Below are 14,882 nucleotides of genomic sequence, written 5' to 3'. Positions count from 1 at the left end.
CGGCCGGCAGCGGTCTAGCGCTGAAATCATGGACTGTGCGGCTGGTCCCGGCGGAGGTTCGAGTCCTCCCTCGGGCATGGGTGTGTGTGTTTGTCCTTAGGATAATTTAGATTAAGTAATGTGTAAGCTTAGGGACTGATGACCTTAGCAGTTAAGTCCCATAGGTTTCACACACATTTTTGAACAAAACATATCCACCTCTGTCCGTAACTGCACCTTCCACACACTGCTGGTTAAACGTGTCGCTGGGCAGTCGATGAACTCGCAGTCTTGTGTTATACGAAAAAGAGAAAACACTGCGACTCGTCGGGCAATTAGTTACTCCCTAGCTTTTGTTTCAGTTGGCCCCCTGAAGACGTGCATCCTCGTGTGGCGCTTTGAGCAACGGTCTTTTGCGATGTGTTATAATACAAACGTACATTCAGTGCAGTTCTCTTTGCAATATTCGCTAGGAATCTCTTCAAGACGGACCTGCGTTCGCCGACAGCAACGTTTTCTGTAGGACTGAACGATTACCGTTCATTTCTGATTTGTTTCTGAGCATTTAGTTACTTCTGACTGTACTTTATTTCTTTGCGTCGAGCTAATAGGGAGATCATTGTCAGACTGCATGCAGTTGCTTTCCAATCAGGACATTTACTTTTGCTACTTTCCTTGATTTAGTGCTTTGTATTTCATAAAAAAGGTGTCGGCCCAAAATAATTATTTGGCTGTTAAGTGAAATATAAACTGTTTATCTATGCGCAACGGATAAGACATGGGAAGGCTCAAGCAACTAAGGAAGTTAGCGGACACCTGTCTTACAATCAGACAGGATCTAGCTTTCATTTACTTACCAAAATCATTTACTGATTGGTTATAATTCGTCAATTCGGATAACTAATCAGGCTTGCTGTCAGGGGTGTTTTTTGGGCTGAAATTATTAGACTACGAAATCAAAGATTCTCAACTGAAAATGCAATTTATTTTGGCGTGCAAACCATGACTTATTTAAAAAGAGAATATTATTTTTTGTCTTTTTTCACGCTGACGACTCCTTTCTCTGACGTAGCAGTCTCGAAATTTAAAATATGCACTGGAATAGGGAATGAATATTGCGTTGCTACTGTTCTTCCTGCTGCTCTCACATGATCATCATGCTCGTCATTCGTTCTCATACTATTGGAAATGCTTTGAATTAAGTAGCTTAGTTGCCGGCCGGTGTGGCCGTGCGGTTAAAGGCGCTTCAGTCTGGAACCGCGTGACCGCTACGGTCGCAGGTTCGAATCCTGCCTCGGGCATGGATGTGTGTGGTGTCCTTAGGTTAGTTAGGTTTAATTAGTTCTAAGTTCTAGGCGACTGATGACCTCAGAAGTTAAGTCGCATAGTGCTCAGAGCCATTTGAACCATTTTAAATAGCTTAGATACTGGCATTATTTGATTTTGACGGGAACGCTACAGACACAATAGCGCCTTTGTTAGCAATCATATACGCCGCTCGCTTGACGAAAGGTCTGTTCCTAAAGACTTGAAAGTAGCACAGGTCACACCAGTATTCAAGAAAGGAAATAGGAGTAACCCACTGAATTACAGACCCATATCACTGACCTCAATTTGCAGTAGGATTTTGGAGCATATACTTTACTCGAACATTATGAATTACCTTGAAGAAAATGACTTATTGATACATAACCAACACGGATTCAGAAAATATCATTCTTGTGCAACACAGCTAGCTCTTTATTTCCATGAAGTAATGAGTGCTGTCGACAAGGGGTCTCAGATCAATTCCATATTCCTAGATTTCCAGAAGGCTTTTGATACCGTTCCTCATAAGCGACTATTAATCAAATTGCCTGTATATGGAGTATCGTCTCAGTTGTGTGACTGGATTCGTGATTTCTTCTCAGAGAGGTCACAGTTTATAGTGATAGACGGTAAATCATCGAGTAGAACAGAAGTGATACATGACGTTCCGCAAGGTAGTGACATAGGCCCTCTGCTGTTTATATAAATGATCTAGGTGATAATCTAGATTGTCTGCAGATGACGCTGTAATTTAATGTCTTGTAAAATCATCAGACGATCAATTCCAATTACAAAATGATCTAGAGAGAATTTCTGTATGGTGCGAAACGTGGCAATTAGCGCTAAACAAAGAAAAGTGCGAGGTCATCCACATGGGTACTAAAAGAAATCCGATAAATTTTGAGTATACGATAAATCACACAAATCTAAGGGCTGTCAATTCGACTAAATACCTAGGAATTACAATTACGAGCAACTTAAATCGGAAAGACCACATAGATAATACTGTGGGGTGGGCGAAAAAAAGAGTGCGCCTTGTTGGCAGAACACATAGTTGATGCGACAAACCCACTAAAGAGACAGCCTACATTATACTTGTCCGTCCTCTGCTGGAATACTGCTGCGCGGATCCTTACCAGGTGGGGCAGCTCGTTCTGTGTTATTGCTCAATAGGCGTGAGAGTGTCACTGATACGATACGCGTGTTCGGGTGACACTCACTGAAACAAAGGCGGTTTTAAATTATGACTAACTGACAACCTCAGCTGCCGACAGGTGTTGTTGTTATACCTCGATGTGGACAGCTGAAAATGTGTGCCCCGACCGGGACTCGAACCCGGGATCTCCTGCTTACATGGCAGACGCTCTATCCATCTGAGCCACCGAGGACACAGATGAATAGCGCGACTGCAGCGACTTATCCCTTGCACGCTTCCCGTGAGACTCACATTCCCAACTGTCCACAATTCTACGTATGTATTGTACCTTATACACATTTGCCCACCCACACATTACTCGCGCACGCTTTGCGATTCCCGTAAGAGTTTGGGCAACCTGTGTGCATTCGCACATACATATGTAGAATTGTGGACAATGATCATCATAATAAAATAAGAGAAATCAGAGCTCGTACGGAAATATTTAGGTGTTCCTTTTTCCCACGCACCATTCGAGAGTGGAATGGTAGAGAAGTAGTATGGTTCGATGAACCCTCTGCGAGGCACTTAAGCGTGCATTGCAGAGTAACCTTGTAGATGTAGATGTAGATATAGAAATATCGCTATGTGGGACACGGGGTCTAGCAGACAAAAATATTCTTAAATAAAGCACATATAAAATTTATTACATCCTACTAAGTTCTTCAAACTGACCTATTTGTCCTAATTTGAACTTCAAGAAGAACAACGATTTTTCAGTGACTGTGTAGCCAACACCACGCTGGAAGTCAAAGTGGTACACTGGAACTCATGTTAAACCGATCTTTCTTGGAACATAATCAAAACTTCACACGAGACACACGCAAATCCTAGACAATTACCTCAAGAACGTCCTTTTCTCGTTGATTTGTGTACCTATCTCTACGTAGGTACTCAAAAAAATAGTGGCTCTTGTATTAACTCACCCATATGAATCGTTCTCGGTCTTATTACAAAATTAAACTTCACGCGCATAAAATGACTACAAAAGGTAGTCACCACATAACCTTGCCTATAATTTTGCAGAAAGAGAACGGATTGTAATCTTAACAACAATATACCTCATCTTCTTCAACTTTTGCAAACTGCATGACTGAGCCCATCGCAGCTTCCGTCCACCCTCTAGCCAGACAAGTAACCGAACGCCGAAAAATGACGCAGTACCCCTAACTGTCATCCTGCTCTTCCCTGAGGGAGAGTGGGAGGGGGATCGTACGAACTCTCGAACACTCTAAGCCGACCGGAGTGGCCGAGTGGTTCTAGGCGCTTCAGTCTGGAATCGCGTGCTGCTACGGTCGCAGATTCGAATCCTGCCTCGGGCATGGATGTGTGTGATGTCCTCAGGTTAGTTAGGTTTAAGTAGTTCTAAGTTCCAGGGGACTGGTGACCTCAGAAGTTAAGTCCCATAGAGCCATTTTTTCGAACACTCTACTGCTACAGGTGCATCTTTGTCATTTCCCCACAAGAGTTAGGTTGGCACCAAAATCTAAGTAAAGTATACATGTCTGTGCTACAGCTGATATGCAGACGAACCCACAGTCAAAATAAACACTCCTTCTACAATTTGTAGCAACATAAAAAGGATAAGGGAAAGGTTGTATACATTGAAATAATTAAATAAACGAACACATTGGCGTCCCTCCCTTTCCCTGAGGCCCACTGTACCGTATTACACTTAAAAGAATGACTAACACGTTATAAAAAATCACTGTCACAGGGCAAAATGTGACACAGTAATGAGGCTGAGCCACTATTCTTGTAGGGACGTTTTTTTTTAGTTCTCGGTCTTCTGAATGGTTTAATGGAGCCCACCACTAATTGCTTTCCTCTGCCAACCTCTTCATCTCAAAGTACCACTTACACTGATGAGCAAAAACATTATGATCACCTGCTTAATAGCTGGTTTTTCCGTCTTTAGAACGATAACTGATTCTGCATATCAGGGATCCGACAGTTTGTTGGTATTTTTGTGGTGGTATGTGGCATTATATGTCTACGCACAGGTCATGTAAGCACTCCGTCGTCAGACCACAAGTGGCCCATCGGGACTATCCGACCGCCGTGTCATCACATCTAAGGATGCAGCTAGGAGGGGCGTTTGGTCAGCACACCGCTCTCCCGGTCTTTATGATGGTTTTCTGTGATCAGATCCGCTACTATTCGGTCGAGTAGCTCCTCAATTGGCATCACGAGGCTGAGTTCATCCCGAAAAATGGCAACAGCGCATGGCGGCCCGGACGGTCACCCATCCAAATGCCGGCTACACCCAACAGCGCTTCGGTGATCTGACGGGAACCGTTGTAGCCACTGCGGCAAGGGTGTTGCCACAGGTCATGTGATTCACGTAAATAACGCGCCACTGATTCACGGACGCGGTGATGGGGTTCTATATGATTTACATCAGGCGAATTTTGGCGCCATCAGCGTGAGTTCACTACAATGCTCCTTAAACCACTGTAGCACGGTTCTGGATCAGAGAACTAACAGTTATACTGCTGAAATATGACATCGCCGTCGGGGAAGAAATTAAGCATGAAGGAATACAGGTGGTTCGCAGCTATCAGCGTATTTTCGATTAAGACCACAGGTCCCATGCAAGCTCAGGAGAATGTGTCCCATACCATAACACTGCCCAAACAGCCTGCGTCCGTGGCGTACTGTACATTTCCAGCCGCCGTTCACTTCGATGACGGCGTTTGTGGGGACGACCATCGACCTAGTGTAGCAAAAATGTGATCCACCGTAAGAGCCGACACATTGCCACTGATCGACGGTCGAATCCCGATGGTCCTGTGCTCACAGCAATCTTAATTGACGACGGGTCAACATGTGAAAACGTGGGGGTGGTATGCTGCGAAGCTCCATGTTCAACAATGTACAATGAGGGGTGTGTTCCGAAACACTTGTGCGTGCACCAGCATTGTGCTCGTTCGGCAGGGTTGCCACACATAACCATCTATACTACTTTAAAGAACAGACAAGGCTCCAAATCCCACGTTTTGTAATGCTTCGTAGACGTCCAACCATTTAAAGCATAGTGGTAGTTTCACCGACCTTCTACCTCTTTCCGTAGATGCTCACGATAGTAGCACGTGAACATTCGACCAGCTCCACCGTTTTCCAGAAACTCGTTCACAGGCTCTGCATAATAATATCCGTAATTTGCCCTTTGTCAACGTTGCTTATCTCAATGGATTTCCCAGTTTTCAGTCCAAATCTTCACTTAGGTGATCCCCCGTCCGTGTCTGCTCCGCTTTTGTACTTTTGTTACCACGTCACGTGCCAGCAACGCCACCAGGCGGCACCCAACGTCGCAAAGGGCAATGGTCATAACGTCTTGGCTTATCAGTGTATATCTAAAATTTGAATTATTCGGTGGATGTAATCCAATTTTTGTACACCAGTACAATTTTTACCTTCTGTGTCTCCTCTAAAAAACTAAACTCCTCCCGAACAGGCCCTGAAGGCCCAAAGGTACCGACCGGCCGCCGTGTCATCCTCAGCCCACAGGCGTCATTGGATGCTGATGTGGAGGGGCATGTGGTCAGCACACCGCTCTGCCGGCCGTATGTCAGTTTCCGGGACCCTAGCCGCTACTTCTCAATCAAGTAGCTCGTCAGTTTTCCTCACAACGGCTGAGTGCACCCCGCGTTCGGCAGACCGGATGTTCACCAATCCAAGTGCTACCCCAACCCGACAGCGCTTTACTTCGGTGATCTGACGGGAACCGGTGTTACCAATGCGACAAGGCCGTTGGCCTGCGTCTGCTCTAGTAACATGGAAGTTATTTCTTGATGACTTAACAGATACCCTATCAGCTTTGCACTCCTTCTTGTCCGTGTTTTCCAGGTGTTCTTTTCTTCGCCGATTTTGCGGGGAACATCCTCATTCCTTACCTTATCAATCAACCTAAATTTCAATATCTCAAACGTCTCTCCTTTGCCGGTATTCGCATCTCCATGATTCAGTGCTGTGCTCCAAACGTACAGTCTCAAAAACTTCTTCCTCAAGTTAGGGCCGATGTTTGCACCACTAGACTTTTCTGGTCAGGAATTCCCTCTTCGTCTGAGCTAATCTGTTATTTATGTCCTTGATTCATTCGTCATGTGTTATTTTGCTTCCACAGAAATCTGTCACTACATCTACTACTTCGTTCCCAGTTTTGATGTTAAATTTATCCTTAATGTCATTTCTGCCACTCCCAATTAGTTTCTGCTCCTTTCAGTATACTCTCGATCCAGATTCCATACTCGTTCTATTCCATTTAGCAGTGAGCCGTGTATGGCTTGTGTTCATGTCATTTAATGTTTATCATCTTCTATTACGGTACTGCTGCCTCGTTTTCTTATTCCATTTGCTAGTGTTACTAACTTCCTGCCTCACTTGCCCGTGAGCGGCAGCAGCGGAGCGTATCGATAAGTGCACTGTCGTACCATCTCTGGAGCGACCGATATTATTTTCGGGTCGTCGCATGTCTGGCAGTCAGTTGGAGACGGACCAGCAGTGCAGTCGGGATGCAGCAGCAGTGAAGTCGGGAACGGAGCGCCGGTGAGGCGCCGACAGCCAGTGCCTGCCGACCGCTGGCGACACATATGAACTGTCCGACGGAGGGAAATTGGAGCGGGATGTCCGTGGGTTGGTCATTCGGTTGGTCGTCTCATCGGCCGACGTATATTCGGTCCTTTCATCGTTTCCGGGCCTGGGCAGTTGGTCGGTTCGGGTGGAGCAGCGAGGAAATCTCCGCGGTGCGTTGTTTGGCTGGGCCCACTGGCGGCCTCCATGTGGTGTCGGAGTGTGTGGCGCTGTTCCCATTGCTACGAGGTTCGTGTCTCACCGATCCTGGACACGAAAGTTTAGTTTTGACGTAATCTACTAGCAAGTCACGACTGTTCACATTGTGTCGTTTGGAGTTCGTTGTCGGCTGTTGGGATATTCCTGCGATCAACAACGTGTGTTTTCAAGTTGTCAAATTTTAGCCACCATCCGGTGGAGTTTAACGGTACTTGGTTATTTGAATTGAAGTCATCAGCGGAATCTTCTGCCTTGTGCCCGTTATAGTTCCGGTTACCTGCCCTGGCCATTGACGTAAATTCAGGCAGTGTATTTTCCTCATAGTGTTTTCACTGTCCAGCATGCTGTGTAGTTTGACAGGCCGACCCTTGGAACTTTGAGCGCCCTGGAGTGTACTGCCTTTTCTTGTTTGTTCTTGTTGTTTGTACTTGTATGGCTTCTAGCCCATATTAAGGTTTCTTTGCCCTTAAGGCGTCAGATGGTTTGGGCCTTCAGCCTAATTTAAGAACTGTTTCATGCAAAGCAAAGCATGAGTCTTAAGTGTTGGGCCTTCAGCCGATTCTGAGTTTAAGTTCCCTAGTAAAATTGTCACTCTGCAGCGGAGTGTGCGCTGATATGAAACATCCTGGCAGATGAAAACTGTGTGCCGGCCCAAGACTCGAACTCTGAACATTCTGAATTTAAGTTGTTTGCTCTTAAGGTGTCTCATTCTTTGGGCCTTTAGCCTAATTAAGGAACTGTTTTAAGATAAGACTTTGCCTTTTAAATTTCTGATTTTGGTTGAGTTAAGTTATTGGCTTTCATTCCTTTTTAAATTAAAGTGGTCTTGCCCTTAAGGCATGATATTGTACGGCGCATTCAGCCGCTAATTAAGTTCCAAAACTAAAGTTGTGTTTTAATTTTCTTGGATTTTGTTGTAATGTTTGATCAAATGAAAGGTTGTATGTTTGAGTGTAACTGACATCTGCTTATTTTGGCCCCTTTCCGCTATTTAAACTACCTGTCCTGCCCTGCGGGTTTAGCAGGGTGTTTCAAGCAGATTCTGTAATCCTCCTTGACTTTCACTGATGACAGCAATCAACAAATCTTATCTCTTTCACCCTGAATTTTAATGGCAGTCCTGTAACGTTTTTCTTACTTCCTACATTGCTTTTTCGGTATGCAGATTGAATAATAGATTACATCCCCGTCTTACACCCTTTTTTTAATCCGAGCACTACCAAATTGGCTTTCCACTGTTGTTGTTCCCTCTCGGTTCTTGTTACCTTATAGTTTACTCCTATTTTTCTCAGAATTTCGAATACCTTGCACCATTTTGAATAGTCTAACGCTTTTTGTAGATTGACAAATCCTACGAAGGTCTATTCTTTTTTCTCGAGTCTTTCTACCATTTTGAAGCACAACTTCAGAACTGTTTCTATGGTGCCCTTACCTTTCCGAAAGTCAAGCTGATCGTCGTCTAACGGATCGTCAATTTTCTTTTCCATTCTTCTGTATACTAGTCTTGTCAGCAACTTGGATGCATGGGCTGTTAATCTGATTATGTGATAGTGCTTGTACCTATCTGCTCTTACTATCTTCTGGATTGTGTGTATGATATTCAACCAAAATTCTTATGGTACTGTAATACAACAACGCAACACATTCACACTGAACACAATTACTATATATTTACAGGGGTCTTTGTTTACATAGCAATATCACTGCATGTAACAAATACTTACAAGTTGTGTAAAATTATTCTGGCGTTATTTGTGTATTTTTACTTATATTTGTTATTAATAGAATGTTTAGTGAAGAGGTCAAAGAGATTGTACGTAACAAAGTGTATGCAATCTTACCTCGATTCGCCCTTTACCATGTGAGTCTATGAATTATAATCTAAAAGCACAAGTTAGTGGAACCGCTGTTTGTTGCAAGAGCGTTTCGGGTTGGCGCGCGGAACGGCAGTTGGTAGAGTTAGTATCAGTGTGTACGCCTGGTAACACACCAATGGTGGGTGCAGCGAGTCAGGCTGGAAGTAACCATAGAGCAGATACAATGGAGCTGCATTCTGCTCATTTCTAAGGGTACTAACCTCGGATGGGCGTTGTTTTAATGAGAACAGCTTTCAGGAATAATCGTTCCACGTAATGAGGCAAGGATGCAAGAATAACATGCCGACTATATCACTTTTAGCTGAATAACGCCTTTTATACAGGATGAATCACCAAAAACTTGCATCGCAAATGGGTTGGTAATCAGGGTTTCGTGTTGTCAGCCGATAACCAGATTGTAGTAACACTTAGAAAGTGCATTTATTGTGCAAACAGGCACTTTTTAAAATGGAAGAACGCCTATTGACATTAAAACACTAAAAGTACGATAAATTAGAATGTCAGTGATGCTTGTAGCGGGATTCTAGTGAGAGACATCGTGTTTTGAAAAGTTTGCACGTCGATACATGTTTGTGCCATTCAGCCTGTGTAATGCGAGGTACAGCGTTTTTATGTTCGTATACGATGTGCGTATGTATTCCCTCAGTGCACTTCGACTTGCTAGACAGTTAATGTGTGGCAGTCCAAGCAGCAGTTCGTGAGTGGACGATGGGATTTAGAAATGCACAAAACGCCAGCATGCTCAAGGTGTATAGAGAGTGTAGAAAGAAAGAAGTTCGTTCTTGTACGGTGAATGCGGCAAATATTTAGCAACCTCTTCAGCTAGTTACGTGAAAGTGTTAGTGTAACACCTAGAAATGGTAAGTGACGACAAAAGAGGGGAAAATTAACGTTCTTGTTGTTCTTACAGTTGATCCACACCTTACTTCCCGCGCAATCGCACGTGAAAATGGCACGAGTCAGGCAAGTGTCCTACCATCGACATAGGTTTCATCCCTATCACATCTCTCTTCATCAAGAGCTGCATGGAAATGATTGCGAGAATCATGTTAACTTCTGTACGTGGACATTAAGACAGGATACTCCAGATGTATCACGTACCTTGTATAGTTGTGAAGCAACATTTACCAACCATGGCCAGGTAAACCGCCGAAACGGGCACTTTTGGCCTGTTGAGAGTCCCCGTTGGCTTCGTCAGGTAGAACGTCAGTCCATGGAGTGTAAACGCGTGGTGTGGGATAGTGAACCATCAGCTATAGGCCCGTTTTTCACAGACGGACGACTGAATGTGCTCAAGAATCGCAGCCTCCTAACAGTTCATCTTCCACGGATGACAGCCCATTCCCTGGATTTGATGCCTGTCGTCTTTTTTTTTCTGTGGGGAGAGCTGAAAAACAGTGTCTACGAGGACATACCAACTACACCCGATGATATGGAATCAAGTATTACTGCAGTCTGCTCGGACATCTCCGCTGAAATCCTAGCAGATGTGCAGCAGTCGTTCCATACCACACTGGAAGTATGTACTGCCGCTGCCTCTAATCATTGTGAACACACCCTGTGATCATCAGTTGTCTCGTTACTGGTCAGAATCAGCATACCGAGTTTGAGCAGTTTTGTTGTTCTTTAGCGTGTGGTAGCACGGGTATTGTACAAGCGTCAGTGCGGGAACTTTTAAAATACGATACCCCGTAAACGACTCGCGCTATAATCCTGCAACAAGCACATTGACGTTCCAATTTACCCTTCTTTCAGTTTGATAATATCAAATAGCCGCTGTTCCATTTAAAAAGTGAATGTAATCTGTTGATGGCTAACAGTACGGGCACCTGACTACCAATCCATTCTGTGAAAACCGTACATCAACAGCACTTTCCATTTCCGCAGTATTTGCGGTGAAAATTTTAGGTGATTCTCAATGTATACTTAATATCTAATATCAATTGTGTGTTACACTATGTCAACCCACAATAAGATGCCTTAGCGCCCCCTTTTATAGCCGCTGGTAGAATATCTTACGTTAGAAGACCTCACACCGTGTTTATTATTTAGTCTTGTTACGTTAGACGACTTTAGTACCATGACGGTAAATGATAAATTGATTATTGCTTCACTCGATAGTGTTTTTTTTGTTTTGTTTTTTTGCAACATGTTATTCCTTAGCTTTAGCAAACAACATTTCTTAAAACTTCCTGGCAGATTAAAACTGTGTGCCCGACCGAGACTCGAACTCGGGACCTCTGCCTTTCGCGGGCAAGTGCTCTACCAACTAAGCTACCGAAGTACGACTCACGCCCGGTACTCACAGCTTTACTTCTGCCAGTACCTCGTCTCCTACCTTCCAAACTTTATCTTAATTTTTCTAAATACATCTTCCTGTTTCTTATTTGTTACCTATGTTGTTACGTCATCTGGCAGAACCTAGTTTTGTAGTGAGTATTAAGACTTTGAATACAAGCTACCTCCAGTCGTAAAATGTCGCTTTCAAACTGAAGTAAACCTCATTTTTATTTATATGTAGTTATGCTTGTATCTGTAGGCACTTGCTTCTGTTATTTTATGCTCATGTATCGTCTGACAGAGTTACATTTTTTATTTATTTTACTTCAAAAATGCAATAAAGAATTTCTTTCTCCTTTTCCTGGTGTTCAACTTACTCCGCAGTCGCAATTGCTGGTTTAGCACATAGTTCGTACTGGATTTGTTTGCTACAATTCTGATCTTCTAATATGCCTAGAATAATCAATTGGTGAATACATTGATTTAAATTGCTGTTATCTTTGCTGTATCTGTTCCCTGCGTGTACAAAATTGCCAAATGGTGTTTTACAACGAAAACGAGTACATACAATGTCTTATAACGTGGAATTTCTTTCAAGGAATGCAAAGTAAACACTCTGTTTTTAGTTTTGATGTTTGCATGTTACGTGCTCGCTCTGTTGTATGCGCTGCTTAATAATCGGATAGTATTGTAACACGCTGGCACCTGTAAGTACAAAATTTTAGTAGCAGTCCTTTCTACAATATTTTTGTGGCTGCCAAACATACACTTGCTGTATCTTTGTTCTGTTTTTTGCAGATTGTAATTGAAAATGATCAGTTGTGAGAGTTTTAATAAATCGAATAAGCAACAACCGAGATTGAATGCTTACAGTTTCTTGCGGACGATATTTATACTGTACAAGGCTGTGCAATGGTTCTGAGCAACAACGAACTGAGCATGCATACTCCATCCTTCGACATGAAAAGACTAGAAGCATCAATTGTTGAAATTGTCTGTTATAACCGGATGAATATTAGTGTTATTTTGTGACACTATGTCAGTGCATCTTGTTAAATGTTTCCAAGTGTTCACTTAACATTAAACTGCCCTGCACACAATTATTTGTTGTGAATCGTGTTATTTGCGAATGAACTTCGTTCAGAAATGTACAAAACTAACAGTAATTCTAAAGCACTACCAATAAGTTTTGATGTTTTGAGTGTAATGTTAAAGCTGAGACCCATCAAATTTGTTATAAACTTGCAATTTTAAGGTCTTCAGTCACGAATAGCTCTCACTACATGTTACATACACCTAATGATTCAGTTTGGATGTATCATCAAATCATTACCGCCACTACAGGCGCTACATGTAGAGTTTCTGTTTCCTAAAGACTCAGTCAAAAGAGAAATTATTCGTATTAAAAAGCATATTTTTTCATTTCAGTGCAAAGTTTCAATCATATTTCCAGTAAAAATAAAACTTTCAGGAGGAGTTTCTAAGGGTAGTTACTAGGTTCTATTTCAGCCTGTGTGTGCAGTACCACCAAAAATATTTTGTATTCAGTAAAGGATGTAAGAAGAGAAGTGTTTACATTAACGGCAGTTAGATCCAGCGTATTACGTTTCTTCGGAGTTACGATAGAATTCCCAATAACATGTGTTCTAAATAGGCAACAGTTAGCTCACGCTTCAATTTTTTATTAGGAATCACATTAGGTACTGTGAAGATAAGATAATAGATAAACTGTGGATTATAGTAAAGGTGTAGTAGTTAAGTGTAATTCCAAGTTCACAATAATCGACCGTAATAATAAAACAATAAACCCCAAAGCTCATGAAAGACAGAACACGGTACTATGGGTGTAGAATGTTCAGGTGAGTAACAATAAAGCCATAAACAAACGAATTACCATAGTCCAGATAGATAAAGAGGGCCGTTATGGTGTGTCTCCAATACCACAGAGTCTACACACAGACTTGATCAGTCGTTTGATTGCCACTTCCCTAAATATTTTACGTATTCTGAACGAATGTTATCTATCCCTTCTGCCTTGGTTGATCGCAAGTCTTCCAAAACTCTGTCGAATTGTGACTCCAATACTAGATGTCCTACGAATTTTCCATCAGTTGAATCAGTCGTTCCGACGACCATTTTATTTTTTATTTCTTCACATTTTTCATGCAATTATTTCGCCTTGGCTTCCCTGCAGCTGCCACTTACATCATTCCTAAGTGATTTATATTTTAGTATTCCTGTGTTTCCCTGAACGGTTCATTACTTCCTTCTTTCGTTGATCAACTGAGATATTTCGTCTGCTATCCAAGATTTCTTTGAAGTTACCTTTCTCGTACCTATGTTTGTCTGTCCAGTTTCCGTAAGTACGTTTTCCAGAGACGTCCATTCCTCTTCAATTAACGGACTATCGTGCTGTTCACTATCACAATACAGCCTTAGAGAACTTCAAGTGCATCTCATCGTTCCTCAGTGCTTTAGTATATATCTTCTTTCCACACCGATTTTTCCGGGTGGTTCTCTAAAGCTTCAGTCTGCTCTTCATAATTACTATGTCTGTACCTGACGCCTTGCAAGTCAATACCTGACTGCGGAATCTCTTTCTGACCATGACGTAATACAGCTGGAATCTATGCGTATCTACAGGCCTTCCATCTGAGTGCCACACATACATCCCTATACCACCACGACTTGTGTCAAAGGACGACGGTCAAACGATTGTTTGATACCAATTACACCACACGCAGCGCTCCAAAACGACTAACGTGCCCCTTCAACTTTATGTCTATTGTTTCGTCTGGTGATGTGATGTGCAGCTGCAGTTCAGAAATGCTGCCTAACTAATCTAAATAAAATACTTACTCCACTCAATAAAGCTCTTATGTGGCGGGGATATTGGCTGCTCCCTGCATGCTTTGACTTAGTAATTTGTACAATGTCACTGCTCCAGCACCGAAAATAATTATAGATATGTTGACTGTGGATATTGTATCACAACACAGTTGCTTTGACTGTTCAGAGGTGTCACTAAACCCGCTTAAAGGTGTAAACAACCATACATGAGCAGCGCCTATTAGACGGCGGGGGTCCCACAGCCAATCAGTTCCAGTCATTCCACCAGGAAGGAGGTACACGGCTCATGTTGTCTGTAGTTCAGCCATGCCTAGACGGTCAATACAGCGGTTCGATCGCGTCCGCTTTGTTACTTTGTGCCAGGAAGAGCTCTCAACAATGGAAGTGTCCAGGCGTCTCGGAGTGAACCAAAGCGATGTTGTTCTGACATGGAGGAGATACAGAGAGACAGGAACTGTCGATGACATGCCTCGCTCAGGCCGCCCAAGGGCTACTACTGCAGTGGATGTCCGCTACCTACGGATTATGGCTCGGAGGAACCCTGAAAGCAACGCCACCATGTTGTATAACGCTTTTCGTGTAGCCATCGGACGTCATGTTAC

General features: G+C 43.0%; 1 non-coding gene across 1 annotated transcript; it reads right to left on the bottom strand.

Moving 5' to 3' along the window:
* Positions 1-2,601: 2,601 nt before the first annotated feature.
* Positions 2,602-2,675, bottom strand: Trnat-ugu (transfer RNA threonine (anticodon UGU)). Its single transcript has one exon. It is a non-coding gene; the product is annotated as a tRNA-Thr (tRNA).
* Between the last annotated feature and the right edge of the window lie 12,207 nt (positions 2,676-14,882).

The sequence above is a fragment of the Schistocerca cancellata genome, chromosome 3, assembly GCF_023864275.1.
Source record: "Schistocerca cancellata isolate TAMUIC-IGC-003103 chromosome 3, iqSchCanc2.1, whole genome shotgun sequence".
Classification (NCBI taxonomy): Eukaryota; Metazoa; Arthropoda; class Insecta; order Orthoptera; family Acrididae; genus Schistocerca; species Schistocerca cancellata.
This window is presented reverse-complemented; position numbering and strand designations above follow the sequence as displayed.